Source organism: Balaenoptera borealis (genome assembly GCF_965194805.1).
Source record: "Balaenoptera borealis genome assembly, chromosome: 17".
NCBI classification, from domain to species: Eukaryota; Metazoa; Chordata; class Mammalia; order Artiodactyla; family Balaenopteridae; genus Balaenoptera; species Balaenoptera borealis.
The window spans coordinates 14003358-14021424 of record NC_138876.1 but is presented as its reverse complement, the minus strand read 5'-3'; the positions used below and the strand labels follow the sequence as shown (position 1 = coordinate 14021424).

The window sequence follows — 18067 nt, the reverse complement described above, 5'->3', positions numbered from 1 at the left end:
AGCTATCTCATATAAAAATTCACATACCCCATTTAATCTTCACGACAAACCACAAATGAGTGTTAGCTGTTTTCTTCATTTTGGAAACATGAAAACTGGGATCAGAGAGGTGGGACAACTTTCCTTAGATGATACATGTTCTCAAGCGCAGAGCTAGTGGAACTTGGACCCAGATCTGCCCACCACCAAAGCCTGAGCTGTCTCCCTGCCTCATGGCCCCGCTGTGCATCCAGATTGAAAAAGCTGCAAGATCTGATGTAGTCCTTTCCTTCCAGATCTGTGGTTCTCAGCCATGCGTGGGGAATGCGGAGAGAGCCAAGTTTGAAAAAGCACATAGTTTCTTTGATTTGATTTTATGAAAAAACATATACTATCTTACCATTGGCTTTATCCACGCTATAATTTAACTCAAGAATGTTGGATTAGGAAGGAAAAGAGTGGTTTCTTTTTATACAAAGAGAGCATGGTTTAAAAAATAGATTGAGACCCTGCTCTCCTGGGGTCTCCTCAATGGCAGTTTCCTGTCTTGGGGCCTCTTTGCAGCAGTTAGGGCTTAACCCAGGAGGCTCATAGGCAGGTTCAGTGAAACCGAAGTGAGGCTTAAAAAAATTATGGCTTTCGTATAGCTGATAGAAGCCGCGTGCTAATAAAGATGACTGCTGGACTTGCATGTGTGTGGCATTGGCAGGAGTAGCTGCCTATAATATTCTAGTAATTCTGCTCCCAGGTGAGCAATAGAGAGTTACATTTCTGCTAATTATCATAGTCAATTAGTTGAATTCTGAGTGAAAAATCTTCAGGGTAAAATCACTGTTTCTCACTGTTCACAGAGTTACTGAATTATATTACATGCGATGGTCGCTCCGTGACTCACAGCAAAGAGACTGCTCATGCACGCGCGAGCACACACACACACACGCACCCCAAAAACGCAACAAAAACACCAGCTAGCAGCAGAGGCGTATGTAAGTGATAGAAGCACTGAGACAAAACTGGCATCAAATGGCAGTTCAGGTCTTATTCTGGCACCAAACTTGTGAACAATACCAACAATACTTTTAGTTTTTAAAGCTTTTTAGATTCTGGAATTGTGGATGAGGAATTATAAACAATATTTTCATTTGACAAATGTGGAAATTGAAGGCTGGCAGGATTATTTGCCTCGGACATTTGTAAGAATTGCTTGCCTAGTTCCATTTTGAAGTTAGACAGACTGAGTTTTGAATATACACTTAGACACTTTTAAGCAGTGTGACTTAGGCAAACAGTTCATGCTCTGTGTATCTATTTCTTCAATGAGAAAACAGGAATAGTAATCCCCATCTTGAGAATCATCAAAAGAATTGAACCATGTAACATATTTCAGTGTATAATATGACTATTAACAGATGTAATAATCATTTTGCTGGGCTCTCTTTGCTCAGTATTTTTCTTCCATGCAGGAGTCAATGAGAACTCTCTAAATACATTGACCGGAGTGATGAAGTCAGGTGAGCAGCTAAATGGACTTTTAAACACACATGACCAAGGCTTTTAGTTGCAGGAGCCATGCTTTTGGAGAGAGCAGCGGTTTTCTTCCAGGCTAAAACCCTGGCTTTGAGTATCAAAAGTCAAAGAGCCCCGAGGACTCATGAAGTATAGATTTTTATACCATAGATAACAGTAGGTTATGAACGAAGGTTGGTATAAAAATAGTTATTCTCCCCTGCCATAATACATATCCCAAAGGAAAACAAAAGATTTGGACAATGGTAGATATTCCCGAGGGGACTTTGAGCCCCATCCCTGGGCTGAATCTGTTTTTATTGGGATAGAAGGAGGGGATTAGAACTTGGCTGGGTTTCAGAGGACCTGAGAACAGATGGGACTTGTGTGTGAATCCCCATGACATACACAGAAGACCTACAAAGTTCCTGAGAATTTTATATCATCATAAACACTGTCAGCTTCGACTGAAAGAGAGTACTAAATGAAAGAAGGCTGTCAGCCTTCTACAGTCTACTGGCAGGAAACAAGCTGATAAAACTACTCAGCTGCAAGCAAGTGCTACCTTTCATGAAAAAGTAGGGAAACTCGGGGGATAGAGCCTCATGTTCAGAGGGTAGAGCTATGGGTCCAGAGGAGGGAGCCTTGAGCCCAGAGGGAGAAGCCACATGCCTCAGAGAACTATTCACAGGCCTTGAAACCTAATGGAATCTTCCTGCCTGGATTTCAAAATTGCTTGACTATTTTTTGCCTTTCAATTTCTTCCCTTTTTGAACAAGAATGCCTATAACTGTCATTTGATGTCTGTCCCAGCATTGCCTTTGAGAGTAGATAACTTATTTCTTGAGTTTCAGAGGTCGGCAGATGGAGAGGAATTATGCCCTAGGATGAATTATACTCAGAATCTCACCCTTGCCTAATTTACATAATTTAGATTCTGAGATTTGGGACCTTTGAGCTGATTTGATTTATATGAGGTTTTAAACTTTGAGTTGATCCTGTAATGTGTTGAGGCTTTTGGAGAATTTGGGATGAAGTAAATGTACTTTGCATGTGGGACAGACATGAATCTTTTGGGCTAAAGGCAGACTGTGGTAGGTTGAATAACGGCTCCTCAAAGACGTTCACATCCCTAGTCTCAGAACTGGTGAATATGTTTCTTTATATGTCAGAGGATGCTGCAAAGGTGACTAAATTAAAGGCATTGAGACTGAGAGATTACCCTGAATTATCCTGGTGAGCCCAATATAATTACCTGGGTCTTTAAAAACATGAGACCATTTTCTAGCTTTAATCAGAAAAGGAGATGTGATGTTGGAAGCAGAGTCAGAGAGATACTACATGGCTGACTTTGAAGGTGGAGGAAAGGATCCACAAGCTAAGGAATGCAGGCAGCCTCTTGAAGATGGAAAAGTCAAGGAAACGGAATCTTTCCCAGAGCCTCCAGAAAAAACATAGTCTGCTGACACCTTGATTTTGATGCAGGGAAAGCCATTTTGGGCTTCTAACCCTCCAGAACTGTAAGATAATAACTTTGTGCTATTTTAAGCCACTAAACTTGTGGTAGTTTTTAATAGCAGCAACAAAAAGTGAATGTAGGCATATGAAGGTATTTTTCATGTGAATCTTATTAGAAAACTGGTAAAAGCCATCACTAAAGACATTTGGAGTAGGGAGAGATTCCAACCATAGACTTCATGGAATAAGCAGCATTTGAGCTTGGCACTAGTTATAACTGATGGAGAGGACTCTCTAGTGTAATCAAAGACACAGTGGCCTAGATGGATATGTAGAGTGCAATGGGGGGGATTAGCGGTCATCTGGGGTGTCACTCATTAAAAGAACCAGACACTTTCTGCCCACTGCTTTGAGATCACTTTAGTTACCGTGCCTCTGGGACTAGAAATGTCAATATATGTTGAAGTCAGAATTCCTAAATCACACTGTTCATTATCATTGCTCTTGGGAGGCTCAGTGATTTTTATGCACGCAACAGAGACTTGTATGAACTATTCCTCCCTGAAATGTCAGTCTTGGTTTTACTTCCTTTGTGAACTTCCTGAGTGACCTTGGGCAAATCACCAACCATCTCCTGGGTCTTACTTTCTTCTTCAAGAAGATAACAGATAACAGTAAAAGATTACTTTTACTTTTTTTTTTTTGGTCACTCTTACACCTCTGCCATATTCCCAGCTTTTAGGAGAGTGGGAGGATGAATTAGAAACCTTCTTTCAAGGGCTTTGAACTTTTCTGTAGAGTGATTCTCAAACTTATTTAGGAGATAGAGCATCTGGAAAGCATGGCACTCTTTGAAGAACGCCATGAAATACTGATTGATATATTTAATTCCGGTATATGTAATAGGAACAGTTTTACTTCCAGACAATATGACAATCTGTGCATGATTTAAAAACCACCACCTTGAGTACATATGTCCATGAAAGGAACAAGCTGTTGGTCTAAATGTGATTGGCTGTTTCTGAGTTGTCCTGCTAATATTTGTCTGCTGCTTGTTCACTTATTTTTTCATCTGCCAGTACCTTAGGTAGCAGATGGCCAACGTTTAAGAAAAATATATCTGGGAAGAAAGCTTGAAATTGGAAAAAATATGATTCTAAACTAATTTTTTTCCTGATAATTGGAAAAAATTACCATTATTTGGTTTCATGGCAGAACACCTCCATTAAGCCTTCAGAGATCTGACATTCAGTATGAGCTTTGAGAACTTCCATTACTGTGCATACATAATGAGATTCCTGAGGGGAAAGGCCAGCATCTTATTTCTTTTTGTATTCTCGAACATATTTAAATTGTTATTTTCTCCTCACTATTTAATAATAAGAGCTACTATTCACTGAACACTTACTGTCTCTCAGATGTTGTGCTAAGTCCTGAGTACATATTAGGATACTATTATTACTATCCTAGTCTTAGAGATGAGATAGTGAATCTCCCACAGATTATCTGCTCAAGGTCACAAAGCCGATAAACAGAAGAGTCAGGGTTCAAACTTAGGACCTGATCCCTGAGCCTGATCCCAGAGCCTTGAACCACTTCTCTACTCCCTAAACCTAAATCTCACTTCCTCCTCGATGAAGTCCCTCCCCATGCCCACCCTCAATTCTAGGATGCTCTAAATTCTCCCACCTTGAGATGCTTATGGCACTCACTCTGTGCCTGGGTCTATGCTTTTCCTCCTCAACCAGTTTGGCACCTCCTAGAGTACTGAGCAATGTATGATCTTGTGGGTCATGCTGTGAGTTGTGAGCTGGAGAGCAGTGCAAAATAGCAGACAGAGAAATGATTTTTGCTGTAGGAAGTTCCTTTCACTCTTTGCCTTTGACTTGGTTTCAGTTCAAATGTCAACTTTCAGAGAGATACTCCCTGATCATAACACCTGAAAATGTCTCTATTTCCCCAGATGCCACTCTTGTTTCATTTCTCCCATGGCACATACCCCATACCAGAAAGTACTTGTTTACTTACTTGTGTATTGCCTGGTCTCTCTCCCCAAGAATAAAAACTCCAGGAGGGTAGGGTCCTTATCTATCTTGCTCACATCTGTATCTTCAGTACCTAGAACAATGATAGTATGTAAAGTTTAGTCAAGTATTTGTTGAAGAAATACATGAATGAATATACTGAAATGTTTTTGAAATACTTTACTCATTAAATAAATATTGAGTATTGACTTTGTGCTGGACATTGTTCTAAGTGTCAGGAATGCCACGCATTGTAAAGCAAACCACTTTAAAAAATTGCACTCTGGTTGTATCTTCAAGTTATCAGCAGTCTGACCATTTGGTCAAAATTAGGATGATCATATATCCTGGTTTGTCTTGGACTATGCTTTTGTCCTGACATAATCATAAAGAGTGCCCCTTTCACTCTCCAAAATGTCCTGGTTTGGAAGATAAATTAGATATTCACCATAATTAAACTTGATATATCAGTGTAATAAAAACTAGCAGAGAGGCAAACAGCAGACAAAGTAAAACCCTGGTATGTGTCAGTCAAACAGTGGATCTGTGTGCTGTGCATAGTATTCATTTTGTGATGGTAAAATCATTCAGGCTGGCCGAGGCAAAAACGTGAAGGGGCATTGACAGGTTTATGTAGCTGAAAAGTCTGCTGAGTTGCCCCCCTTATTCCTGAGTAGTTCCTGTCTCACCTTTCCTAGTATCTAATGGCAGCGACAACCTCTGTCTCATCCCATTTCAGTACAAGTCTAGCAGAGGAGAGCCAGACCCTTACCCAGGAGCACTTGTATGAGTTCTGAGATTGACTCTGACTGGCCCAGCTTGGGTCATATACTCCTCCTCTTCTCCCCAAGGAAAGGTGGTGTGCTGATTGGGAAAGGCATGAGTTATGTGTTCCATCCTTGTAGCTGAATAAGGAGCCCTACAATACCACATATCCTGAGATTGGAGGAACAGTAGCTCTGTCCAAAAATGGAAATCAGGAATTTTCCAGAAGAAAAGAGAATGTAATCAAAATATGGGCAGGGAACCTTAAGTGTCCTCTACAATGTGTGTGTTTGTGGATGTCTGAATTGTGCACACATGTATGTTTTTGGGCTGATCAACTATCTTATTGAATCTGAGCAATAGCTTCAATCAAACAATTTTATATCTACACAGTCTCTTTCTCAGGTTCCTGTTTTATAGATCCAAATAAAGCTTTATTTTTCCATCCTATCACCACTTCATGTAAGAATCCCTTACTATCCCTACAGTATATGGCAAGTCTTCATTACTCACTCACAGGACTTCTATGTACAGATGTTCAAGTAGTACACTGCACATAGACAACAATTGAGTTGTGCCATATGGAGACCCTATGTAATCCCTTATAGACATTCTCTTAACAGATGAGGCAAATGGGGTTAATTGATTTGCTTAAGCTTGTCCTCTAAATCTTATGCTCTTTCACTTAGAGAATCTGGTCAACTCAAAGGAGCTCTCATGCTGTTTTACCTGGAAAAGAAGTAATTACTCTTTACCATTACATTCTCTCCATGACTTTAAATAAACACTACGGAAGCCTTGGAAATTATAAGGTATTCTCATTTTTGTTTTACATTTGGATAGATTAAGCAAAAAAAATCAGTGAAACATCTGTAGTGGTTATAGCCTTAAGAGCAGAAGTCCGTAGACATGATTAATTCTGTAAAGAGGTATGCAAGGCACGAGAATTTATGAATTTTGCTGGGGTCTCTCTCTTTTTTTTTTTTTTTAACATCTTTATTGGAGCATAATTGCTTTACAATGGTGTGTTAGTTTCTGCTTTATAACAAAGTGAATCCGTTATATATACATATATATACATATGTCCCCATATCTCTTCCCTCTTGCGTCTCCCTCCCTCCCACCCTCCCTTCCCACCCCTCTAGGTGGTCACAAAGCACCGAGCTGATCTCCCTGTGCTATGCAGTTGCTTCCCACTAGCTATCTATTTTACGTTTGGTAGTGTATATATGTCCATGCCACCCTCTCACTTTGTCCCAGTTTACCCTTCCCCCTCCCCGTATCCTCAAGTCCATTCTCTAGTAGGTCTGCCTCTTTATTCCCGTCTTGCCCCTAGGTTGTCCGTGACCATTTTTGTTTTTTTAGATTCCATATATATGTGTTAGCATACGGTATTTGTTTTTCTCTTTCTGACTTACTTCACTCTGTATGACAGACTCTAGGTCCATCCACCTCACTACAGATAACTCAATTTCGTTTCTTTTTATGGCTGAGTAATATTCCATTGTATATATGTGCCACATCTTCTTTATCCATTCCTCTGTTGATGGACACTTAGGTTGCTTCCATGTCCTGGCTATTGTAAATAGAGCTGCAATGAACATTTTGGTACATGACTCTTCTTGAATTATGGTTTTCTCAGGGTATATGCCCAGTAGTGGGATTGCTGGGTCCTATGGTAGTTCTAATTTTAGTTTTTTAAGGAACCTCCATACTGTTCTCCATAGTGGCAGTATCAATTTACAGTCCCACCAACAGTGCAAGAGGGTTCCCTTTTCTCCACACCCTCTCCAGCATTTATTGTTTGTAGATTTTTTGATGATGGCCATTCTGACCAGTGTGAGATGATGTCTCATTGTAGTTTTGATTTGCATTTCTCCAATGATTAATGATGTTGAGCATTCTTCCATGTGTTTGTTGGCCATCTGTATATCTTCTTTGGAGAAATGTCTATTTAGGTCTTCTGCCCATTCTTGGATTGGGTTGTTTGTTTTTTTGATATTGAGCTGCATGAGCTGCTTGTAAATTTGGAGATTAATCCTTTGTCAGTTGCTTCATTTGCAAATATTTTCTCCCATTCTGAGGGTTGTCTTTTCGTCTTGTTTATGGTTTCCTTTGCTGTGCAAAAGCTTTTAAGTTTCATTAGGTCCCATTTGTTTATTTTTGTTTTTATTTCCCTTTCTCTAGGAGGTGGGTCAAAAAGGACCTTGCTGTGATTTACATCATAGAGTGTTCTGCCTATGTTTTCCTCTAAGAGTTTGATAGTGTCTGGCCTTACATTTAGGTCTTTAATCCATTTTGAGTTTATTTTTGTGTGTGGTGTTAGGGAGTGTTCTAATTTCATACTTTTACATGTAGCTGTCCAGTTCTCCCAGCACCACTTACTGAAGAGGCTGTGTTTTTCCACTGTATATTCTTGCCTCCTTTATCAAAGATAAGGTTACCATATGTGCGTGGGTTTATCTCTGGGCTTTCTATCCTGTTGCATTGATCTATATTTCTGTTTTTGTGCCAGTACCATACTGTCTTGATTACTGTAGCTTTGTAATATAGTCTGAAGTCAGGGAGCCTGATTCCTCCAGGCTCCGTTTTTCTTTCTCAAAATTGCTTTGGCTATTCGGGGTCTTTTGTGCTTCCAAACAAATTGTGAAATTTTTTGTTCTAGTTCTGTGAAAAATGCCATTGGTAGTTTGATAGCGATTGCATTGAATCTGTAGATTGCTTTGGGTAGCATAGTGATTTTCACAATGTTGATTCTTCCAATCCAAGAACATGGTATATCTCTCCATCTATTTGTATCATCTTTAATTTCTTTCATCAGTGTCTTATAATTTTCTGCATACAGGTCTTTTGTCTCCTTAGGTAGGTTTATTCCTAGATATTTTGTTCTTTTTGTTGCAGTGGTAAATGGGAGTGTTTTCTTAATTTCACTTTCAGATTTTTCATCATTAGTGTATAGGGATGCAAGAGGTTTCTGTGCATTAATTTTGTATCCTGCTAATTTACCAAATTCATTGATTAGCTCTAGTGGTTTTCTGGTAGAATCTGTATGTATTCTCTATGTATAGTATCATGTCATTTGCAAACAGTGACAGCTTTACTTCTTCTTTTCTGATTTGGATTCCTTTTATTTCTTTTTCTTCTCTGATTGCTGTGGCTAAAACTTCCAAAACTATGTTGAATAATAGTGGTGAGAGTGGACAACCTTGTCTTGTTCCTGATCTTAGTGGAAATGGTTTCAGTTTTTCACCATTGAGGACAATGTTGGCTGTGGGTTTTTCATATATGGCCTTTATTATATTGATGAAAGTTCCCTCTATGCCTACTTTCTGGAAGGTTTTTATCATAAATGGGTGTTGAATTTTGTTGAAAGATTTCTCTGCATCTATTGAGATGATCCTATGGGTTTTCTCCTTCAATTTTTTAATATGGTGTATCACATTGATCGACTTGCGTATATTGAAGACTCCTTGCATTCCTGGGATAAACCCCACTTGATCATAGTGTATGATCCTTTTAATGTGCTGTTGGATCCTGTTTGCTAGTATTTTGTTGAGGACTTTTGCATCTATGTTCAACAGTGATATTGGCCTGTAGTTTTCTTTCTTTGTGGCATCTTTGTCTGGTTTTGGTATCAGGGTGATGGTGGCCTCGTAGAATGAGTTTGGGAGTGTTCCTCCCTCTGCTATATTTTGGAAGAGTTTGAGAAGGATAGGTGTTAGCTCTTCTTTAAATGTTTGATAGAATTCGCCTGTGAAGCCATCTGGTCCTGGGCTTTTGTTTGCTGGAAGATTTTTAATCACAGTTTCAATTTCAGTGCTTGTGATTGGTCTGTTCATATTTTCTATTTCTTCCTGGTTCAGTCTCGGAAGGTTGTGCATTTCCAAGAATTTTTCCATTTCTTCCAGGTTGTCCGTTTTATTGGCATATAGTTGCTTGTAGTAATCTCTCAAGATCCTTTGTATTTCTGCAGTGTCAGTTGTTACTTCTCCTTTTTCATTTCTAATCCTATTGATTTGAGTCTTCTCCCTTTTTTTCTTGATAAGTCTGGTTAATGGTTTATCAATTTTGTTTATCTTCTCAAAGAACCAGCTTTTAGTTTTATTGATCTTTGCTATCGTTTCCTTCATTTGTTTTTTATTTATTTCTGATCTGATCTTTATGATTTCTTTCCTTCTGCTAACTTTGGGGTTTTTTTGTTCTTCTTTCTCTAATTGCTTTAGGTGTAAGGTTAGGTTGTTTATTTGAGATGTTTCTTGTTTCTTAAGGTAGGATTGTATTGCTATAAACTTCCCTCTTAGAACTGCTTTTGCTGCATCCCATAGGTTTTGGGTTGTCGTGTTTTCATTGTCATTTGTTTCTAGGTATTTTTTGATTTCTTCTTTGATTTCTTCAGTGATCTCTTGGTTATTAAGTAGTGTGCTGTTTAGCCTCCATGTGTTTGTATTTTTTACAGATTTTTTCCTGTAATTGATATCTAGTCTCATAGCTTTGTGGTTGGAAAAGATACTTGATACGATTTCAATTTTTTAAAATTTACCAAGGCTTGATTTGTGACCCAAGATGTGATCTATTCTGGAGAATGGTCCATGAGCACTCGAGAAGAAGGTGTATTCTGTTGTTTTTGGATGGAATGTCCTATAAATATCAATTAAGTCCATCTTGTTTAATGTATCATTTAAAGCTTGTGGTTCCTTATTTATTTTCATTTTGGATGATCTGTCCATTGGTGAAAGTGGGGTGTTATAGTCCTGTACTATGATTGTGTTCCTGTCGACTTCCCCTTTTATGGCTGTTAGTATTTGCCTTATGTATTGAGGTGTTCCTATGTTGGGTGCATAAATATTTACAATTGTTATATCTTCTTCTTGGATTGATCCCCTGATCATTATGTAGTGTCCTTCTTTGTCTCTTGTAATAGTCTTTGTTTTAAAGTCTATTTTGTCTGATATGAGAATTGCTACTCCAGCTTTCTTTTGATTTCCATTTGCATGGAATATCCTTTTCCATCCCCTCACTTTCAGTCTGTATGTGTCCCTAGGTCTGAGGTGGGTCTCTTGTAGACAGCATATATACGGGTCTTGTTTTTGTATACATTCAGCCAATCTATGTCTTTTGGGAGGAGCATTTAATCCATTTACATTTAAGGTAATTATCAATATGTATGTTCCTATTACCATTTTCTTAATTGTTTTGGGTTTGTTATTGTAGGTCTCTTCCTTCTTTTGTGTTTCCTGCCTAGAGAAGTTCCTTTAGCATTTGTTGTAAAGCTGGTTTGGTGGTGCTGAATTCTCTTAGCTTTTGCTTGTCTGTAAAGGTTTTAATTTCTCCATCAAATCTGAATGAGATCCTTGCTGGGTAGAGTCATATTGGTAGTAGGCTTTTCTCCTTCATCACTTTAAATATGTCCTGCCACTCCCTTCTGGCTTGTAGAGTTTCTGCTGAAAGATCAGCTGTTAACCTTATGGGGATTCCCTTGTGTGTTATTTGTTGTTTTTCCCTTGCTGCTTTTAATATTTTTTCTTTGTATTTAATTTTTGATTTGATTAATATGTGTCTTGGTGTGTTTCTCCTTGGATTTATCCTGTATGGGACTCTCTGTGCTTCCTGGACTTGATTAACTATTTCCTTTCCCATATTAGGGAAGTTTTCAACTATAAACTCTTCAAATGTTTTCTCAGTCCCTTTCTTCTTCTCTTCTCCTTCTGGGACCCCTATTATTTGAATGTTGGTGCGTTTAATGTTGTCCCAGAGGTCTCTGAGACTGTCCTCAATCCTTTTCATTCTTGTTTCTTTATTCTGCTCTGCAGTAGTTATTTCCACTATTTTATCTTCCAGGTCACTTATCAGTTCTCCTGCCTCAGTTATTCTGCTATTGATTCCTTCTAGAGAATTTTTAATTTCATTTATTGTGTGGTTCATGATTGTTTGCTCTTTAGTTCCTCTAGGTCCTTGTTAAACGTTTCTTGTATTTTCTCCATTCTATTTCCAAGATTTTGGATCATCTTTACCATCATTATTCTGAATTCTTTTTCAGGTAGACTGCCTATTTCCTCTTCATTTGTTAGGTCTGGTGGGTTTTTGCCTTGCTACTTCATCTGCTCTGTGTTTCTCTGTCTTCTCATTTTGCTTAACTTACTTTGTTTGGGGTCTCCTTTTCGCAGGCTGCACATTCGTAGTTCCTCTTGTTTTTGGTGTCTCTCCCCAGTGGCTAAGGTTGGTTCAGTGGGTTGTGTGGGCTTCCTGGTGGAGGGGACTAGTGCCTGTGTTCTGGTGGCTGAGGCTGGATCTTGTCTTTCTGGTGGGCAGATCCACTTCTGGTGGTGTGTTTTGGGGTGTCTGTGGCCTTATTATGATTTTAGGCAGCCTCTCTGCTAATGGGTGGGGTTGTGTTCCTGTCTTGATAGTTGTTTGGCATAGGGTGTCCTGCACTGTAGTTTGCTGGTTGTTGAGTGGAGCTGGGTCTTGGCGTTGAGATGGAGATCTCTGGGAGATTTTTGCCATTTGATATTATGTGGAGCTGGGAGGTCCCTTGTGGGCCAATGTCCTGAACTTGGCTCTCCTACCTCAGAGGCACAGCCCTGATGCCTGGCTGGAGCACCAACAGCCTGTCATCCACATGGCTCAGAATAAAAGGGAGAAAAGAAAGAAAGAAGAAGATAAAATAAAATAAAGTAAAATGAAATAAAATAAAGTTATTAAAATAAAAAATAAAAAATAATTATTAAGAAAAAAAATTTTTTAAGTAAAAAAAAGCAGACACAGAACCCTAGGACAAATGGTAAAAGCAAAGCTATACAGACAAAATCACACACAGAAGCATACACATACACACTCACAAAAAGAGAAAAAGGGAAAAATTATATATATCGTTGCTCCCAAAGTCCACCTCCTCAATTTGGGATGATTCGTTGTCTATTCAGGTATTCCACAGATGCAGGGTACATCAAGTTGATTGTGGATATTTAATCCGCTGCTCCTGAGGCTGCTAGGAGAAATTTCCCTTTCTTTTCTTTGTTCATACAGCTCCCTGGGTTCAGCTTTGGATTTGGACCCGCCTCTGCGTGTAGGTCGCCTGAGGGCGTCTGTTCTTCGCTCAGACAGGACGGGGTTAAAGGAGCAGCTGATTCAGGGGCTCTGGCTTACTCAGGCCGTTGGGAGGGAGGGGTACAGATGCGGGGCGAGCCTGCGGCGGCAGAGGCCAGCTACAAGCAAATGCCTTGAATCAATTTTGCTTTTCATTTTAGGAAGAGGAGAGATATGGCCATGGATATCTACCAATGGAAAATGACATAGATCTGTCTTTGCCAACTGGCCAGTCGACACTTCACACTCCATTAGCAGAACAGAATTATACTATTGGCCCCAGTACCTCTGGAAAGCTTCCATGGTTCCTATGAATTTTTCTCTTCTCTCCTGCTTTTCTTTTCTTTTTGCCCACATAAAGCAGTACCTAGAAGAGTGCCTGAGATGCAATTAGCCTTCAATAAATATTTGTTAAATAAATGAACTCTTCTATCCTCTACTCTTCAGTATTCAGTAACATTCACGAGGTAGTACGGTACTTGCCCCACAGCTTCCACCTTACCTTGTAGGGTTGTTGTGAAGATCAAATGAGTTAGTTCAGGTAGAGTGCTGAGAGTACTGCCTGGCATCTAGAGATGTGTGGTCACTGTTGGCCAATAGTCTCTTTTCACTCTCATCTCTCCATCTGTGCTCCTGACTCATGGTCTTTCTTCTGTTCTTCATACTCCCCATGGTCTATCCCTTCCTGGGGGCTTTCCTCTTGCTGATCTCATTGATTTCTGGTCTTTCTCCCCCAACCCACTGTGCCTACTTAACTCCCACTCATCCTTCATATCCTAACTCAAGAGGTCCTTCCTTAGAAATGTCTTTCCCAATCCCTTCAGGCTGGATCAGCTCCTTCTCATAGGCCCTAATGGGACCTTTCTGTCTCACCCTTAGCTCATGCCAGTACTGTAATTGTACATCCAGTGGTGTGATTTTTCTGATTAATATTTGTCTCCTTTAGGATATAAATGGCAAGAAAGAGTGGATCTTGTATATTTCAGTCTCAATCCCAAGCTCAGTGCCTCCTTGATGGGTAGTGGTAGCCAATATATTTTTGTTGAATAAACAAAGATTGTTGAAATACATTTCTGTTTCCTAGGGTAGTCACATGGAAAAACAGTGCTCACCTAAATGTAACACTTCTGACCACATTTAAAATCAGTTTCCTTAGTTTATGGTCAAAACCATGAAAGAACAATAGCAGGAAATGAAGATCAATTACAGCATGGCTATTATATACATATGATGCATCTCTATATAAATTCTGTGAGATCTAGGTACAGTTTCTCCTATTTTATAATCGAGGAGGCCAAGGACACAGGGCTAGTGAAGGAGCAGAAATTGACTGTGGCTATCTTTTATATACAGGTGATATAAATAGTCTAATTTTATATACACATATATTTATATATATGTATTTGGTCAGTTTCAATTATGTATACACACATACATCTATTGCTTCAGGAACTTATAAAATTGCTTTGTTAAAAATTATAGTATTCCATCTGCTAAAAGAGGAATAGTGACACTTAGGAGAGTTGGAGGAAAGAACGAAGGAAATGAATCATTTGAATATATAAATTATCTGGAAATGGCATGGGCATCCTGTATGTTAGCACATTAAACAGGCCTATAAAATCCCTTGACTTATTTTATAAATGAAATGAAGAATGTAAATGCATGCAAATAAAGTCACGAACTAAGACTAAATGGGGAAATCTAAGAGAGGAGCATGAGATAATATCTTATTTCTCACACCCAGCCACCAAAACAGCATGGCAACCAAGAGACATGTTTGAAGGGGCTCAAAGTTCCCAGTGCAAAGTATACCAAAAAAATAACATGGTACAGGATATGAGGATGGGGAGAGGTGATCAAAATTAGTACTTTGACGGCTCTTTCATCTTTGAGACAATTGTGACAGATGCCTTCTCTTTTATGGTGTTAAAAATCACAACTAGATATTACTCCCTTGTAGACTAGGAATGTGAGGGTAGATCATAATTTCAAAGAAATAAAAACCCATAGAGTTTTCTTTTTACTTACAGTGATTAAATTGTGTCTACAAAAAGTACAGTAAGTGGCTGTACAATTATTCTGTGAGTTTTCACCTTATAGGTCAGCTGTTTAAAACTTTATTTTTTAAAAAAGTAGAATAACTACCTAGTTATATAGAGAATGTCTTTCCCAGTAAAATCTCACAGCAAACAGATGAAAGAGGAGCAGTTGCTGTTAAATCAGGGGTGGAGGCCCTGGGGCCTCGTCTGCTTTTCCTCCAACTCTCACTCCAGGGTGGTTTATGAAGATGTACCTCTTAGAGATACCCTAGGGCTGTATGAAATTCAATTTGAAAACCACCATGGAAGATTACTAAGCTGGAGAACTAAGTCCTCAAATATTCTTTTATTTTTTCTAGTAGCATATATCATCTGGATAATTCTTTGTCCCTCTTTATGCTGTGTAGACAGAGTTGAGCAGCTGATTTAGGAGACCACTGGAGTTTGTACTTTGTGGTCTGTGAACCACTGCATCGCCTCACTTTTCATTGATTGGATTGCGGAAGAGAAGAATTGAACAAACTATGCACATACATACATACCCCAAATTTCCCTGTGGTGTTCTCCCTGCTTGTGATGTCTTTCATTGTCTCTCCATAAATCAGAGAAATTTCTTTAGGGCTCAACCTAATAGTCCTTTCTGTGTAGCTTTTCCTCACTACTGGAGAAATAACTACTTCCCTTGCATCACTGAAGCCTTTTATACAGCTACTATGTTCCATTGCATGGTGCTTGTTTGTATGTCTATGGTACCTATTCATTCACTGATTCATTCCATAAATGAATGTGCTATTATGTGCTAAATGCTATTCCAGGTGCTGGAGATTCAGTGTCAAACAAAACAGACAAAACCTATGAGGCCAAAAGGAGAAGTCATGTTACGTTCAGCTCCATCACCCCATGCTTAGCATCTGGCACGTTGTACAGCTCAATAAATGTGTCAACAAGAAATGCCATAAGATCTGTTATTTCGGCACCACTCATGGTTTATACAACCAGGAAAGATGATGGGTTTGAACCAAGAGGATACTTCTCTATTTGCACTAAATTTTGGAAGTCTTCTAGCCCTTGTTGTGGAAGACATGAGGGTTCATCATCCACTTGGCTCAGTTTATTTTTGGTTTCATTTATATCACAGAAACAGCTTTTGATGAAGATAAACTCCCCAGATGCTAAGCTCCCCTGGTGGCACAGTGGTTAAGAATCCGCCTGCCAATGCAGGGGACATGGGTTCGAGCCCTGGTCAGGGAAGATCCCACATGCCGCGGAGCAACTAAGTCCGTGCGCCACAACTACTGAGCCTGCACTCTAGAGCCCGTGTGCCACAACCACTGAAGCCCGTGTGCATAACTACTGAAGCCCGTGCGCCTAGAGCCCATGCTCCAAAGCAAGAGAAGCCACCCCAATGCGAAGCCCACGCACCGCAACGAAGAGTAGCCCCTGCTCGCCGCAACTAGGGAAAGCCCACGCGCAGCAACGAAGACCCAACGCAGCCAAAAATAAATAAATAAAATAAATAATAATTTTTTAAAAAAGAAAGGGTTATTTCTAAAAAAAAAAAAAAAATTGACTGTTGGTACTATTATTCTTTTTCTTTTCAGTTATTCTAATGGGTGTATAGAAGTATCTCATTGTAGTTTTAATTTGCATTTCCTGAATGACCAATGAAGTCAAGTATCTTTTCATATATTTGATGCTATTTGGGTAGAATGACCCATACATCATAGTTTGCTTGGGTCAGTCCTGGCTTACTCTGTTGTCTTGATAAAATTAGAAGTAGGGACCTTTTCATTTCAAAAGTGGCCCCAGTTTGGATGATACATTAGATGGCCACCCTACATAGCATATTTTTTTTGTGAGGTGACTGTTCAAGCCTTTTGACCATTTTTCTATAATGTTGTCTGCCTTTTCCTCATAGATATGTATGAACTATTTATATAATCCATATATAAGTCATTTGTCGGTTACAAGTATTGTAAATATATTCTATCCTGTGGCTTGACAGGAAATTTCTTAACTTACTATTTTTGGTCATGTGTCTTACATCTAACTAATTCAGTCTCTCAGTTATTTTCTAAGTCAAATAATAAAAATAATCTGAATGGCTTAATCTTTTCATATAGGACACAGACATGCCTCAGATGCCGAAATCCTATTCAATCATTTGTGCCCAAGGGATGGGGGGAGAGTCAGAGTCTGTTGGTATAAGACAGGGCCGTCCATCTCTGTCCCCTGAGTAGGGGCTTTGACAAGGCAACTTCCTTCAGAAGGAAAAGTAAACACAAAGGGCAGACCTGGGTTTTGTTCTGCTTCTGGCATTCAGCTGGTAACCAATTTGTGTTTCACTTTCCTTATCTTCAAAAGGGGAAGAGGTGCTTTTTTTTTACAGTATTCTTAACAGGATTAAGTGGCACACGTTATATGAAAGCACATAGCCCCCTGCTTGGAAGATAATGGGTGTCCAATATGTGCACATTTGGATCTTCTTCTGTCTTACTTCTTTCTCCTGTTTTCTCCTGTTTTCCTTTCTTCCCTTCTCCTCTCCTTTATTCTCTTTGCCCTCTCTCCTTTTTATATGTGACATAAGGGAAATAGAAGGCCTGATCTCTTTGCCTTGGACCTACAAGCTCGCTGGAGACGTGATTTAGCACATATAAAACAGTTAATGCACGCACACAAAAGAATATATAATCAAGTACAAAAGAGGAAGGCGTAGGCTCTAAGGCTTATCACAGTTCAAAGACAGGGAAGATTGAAGATATTCTTCAAGAATATATTCAGGAATAAATTCTTTCAAACACATTTGAAGAAGAGATAATGTTAATCAAATCTCTAATAAAGCTGCTTGATTGAAGACATTTAGTTATGCTTGAAGTAAGTGCTTTGAAATTTTAGTTGTTCATCCATTAGAAACAGACATCTGCAATTTAGGAAGTAAAAACAAATAGCACATTATTACCCTTCATGTCTTTTCTTCTGTCTCTTTGTTATGTCCTGGCAAAAGCAGGCCAGTCAATGACATGTCACCTTAATTGATTTTAATTAGTGTTGCACACACACAAAAAAAGCAGATAAAAGGTCACTCTGAGAGCATGTACCCAGGTGGAATCTGTGAGCACTGTTGAATTTGGGGTTTCTAGGATATCTATAGCAAATAAAGATGGATTACAACAGCTTTGATGAAAACATAGTCATACCTTTCACTTT

At 39.1% G+C, this 18067-nt stretch overlaps 1 protein-coding gene across 4 annotated transcripts in view; it reads right to left on the bottom strand.

The window, feature by feature from the left end:
- Nucleotides 1-3629: 3629 nt before the first annotated feature.
- The window catches only part of LRATD2 (LRAT domain containing 2), a 590601-nt gene continuing 576163 nt past the window's right edge, over nucleotides 3630-18067 (bottom strand). For all 4 annotated transcript variants that reach the window (XR_014236256.1, XR_014236257.1, XR_014236258.1 and 1 more), the window contains one exon: nucleotides 3630-5061. The gene's annotated coding sequence lies outside the window, so the exon portion shown is untranslated. The remainder of the gene's footprint in view (nucleotides 5062-18067) is intronic.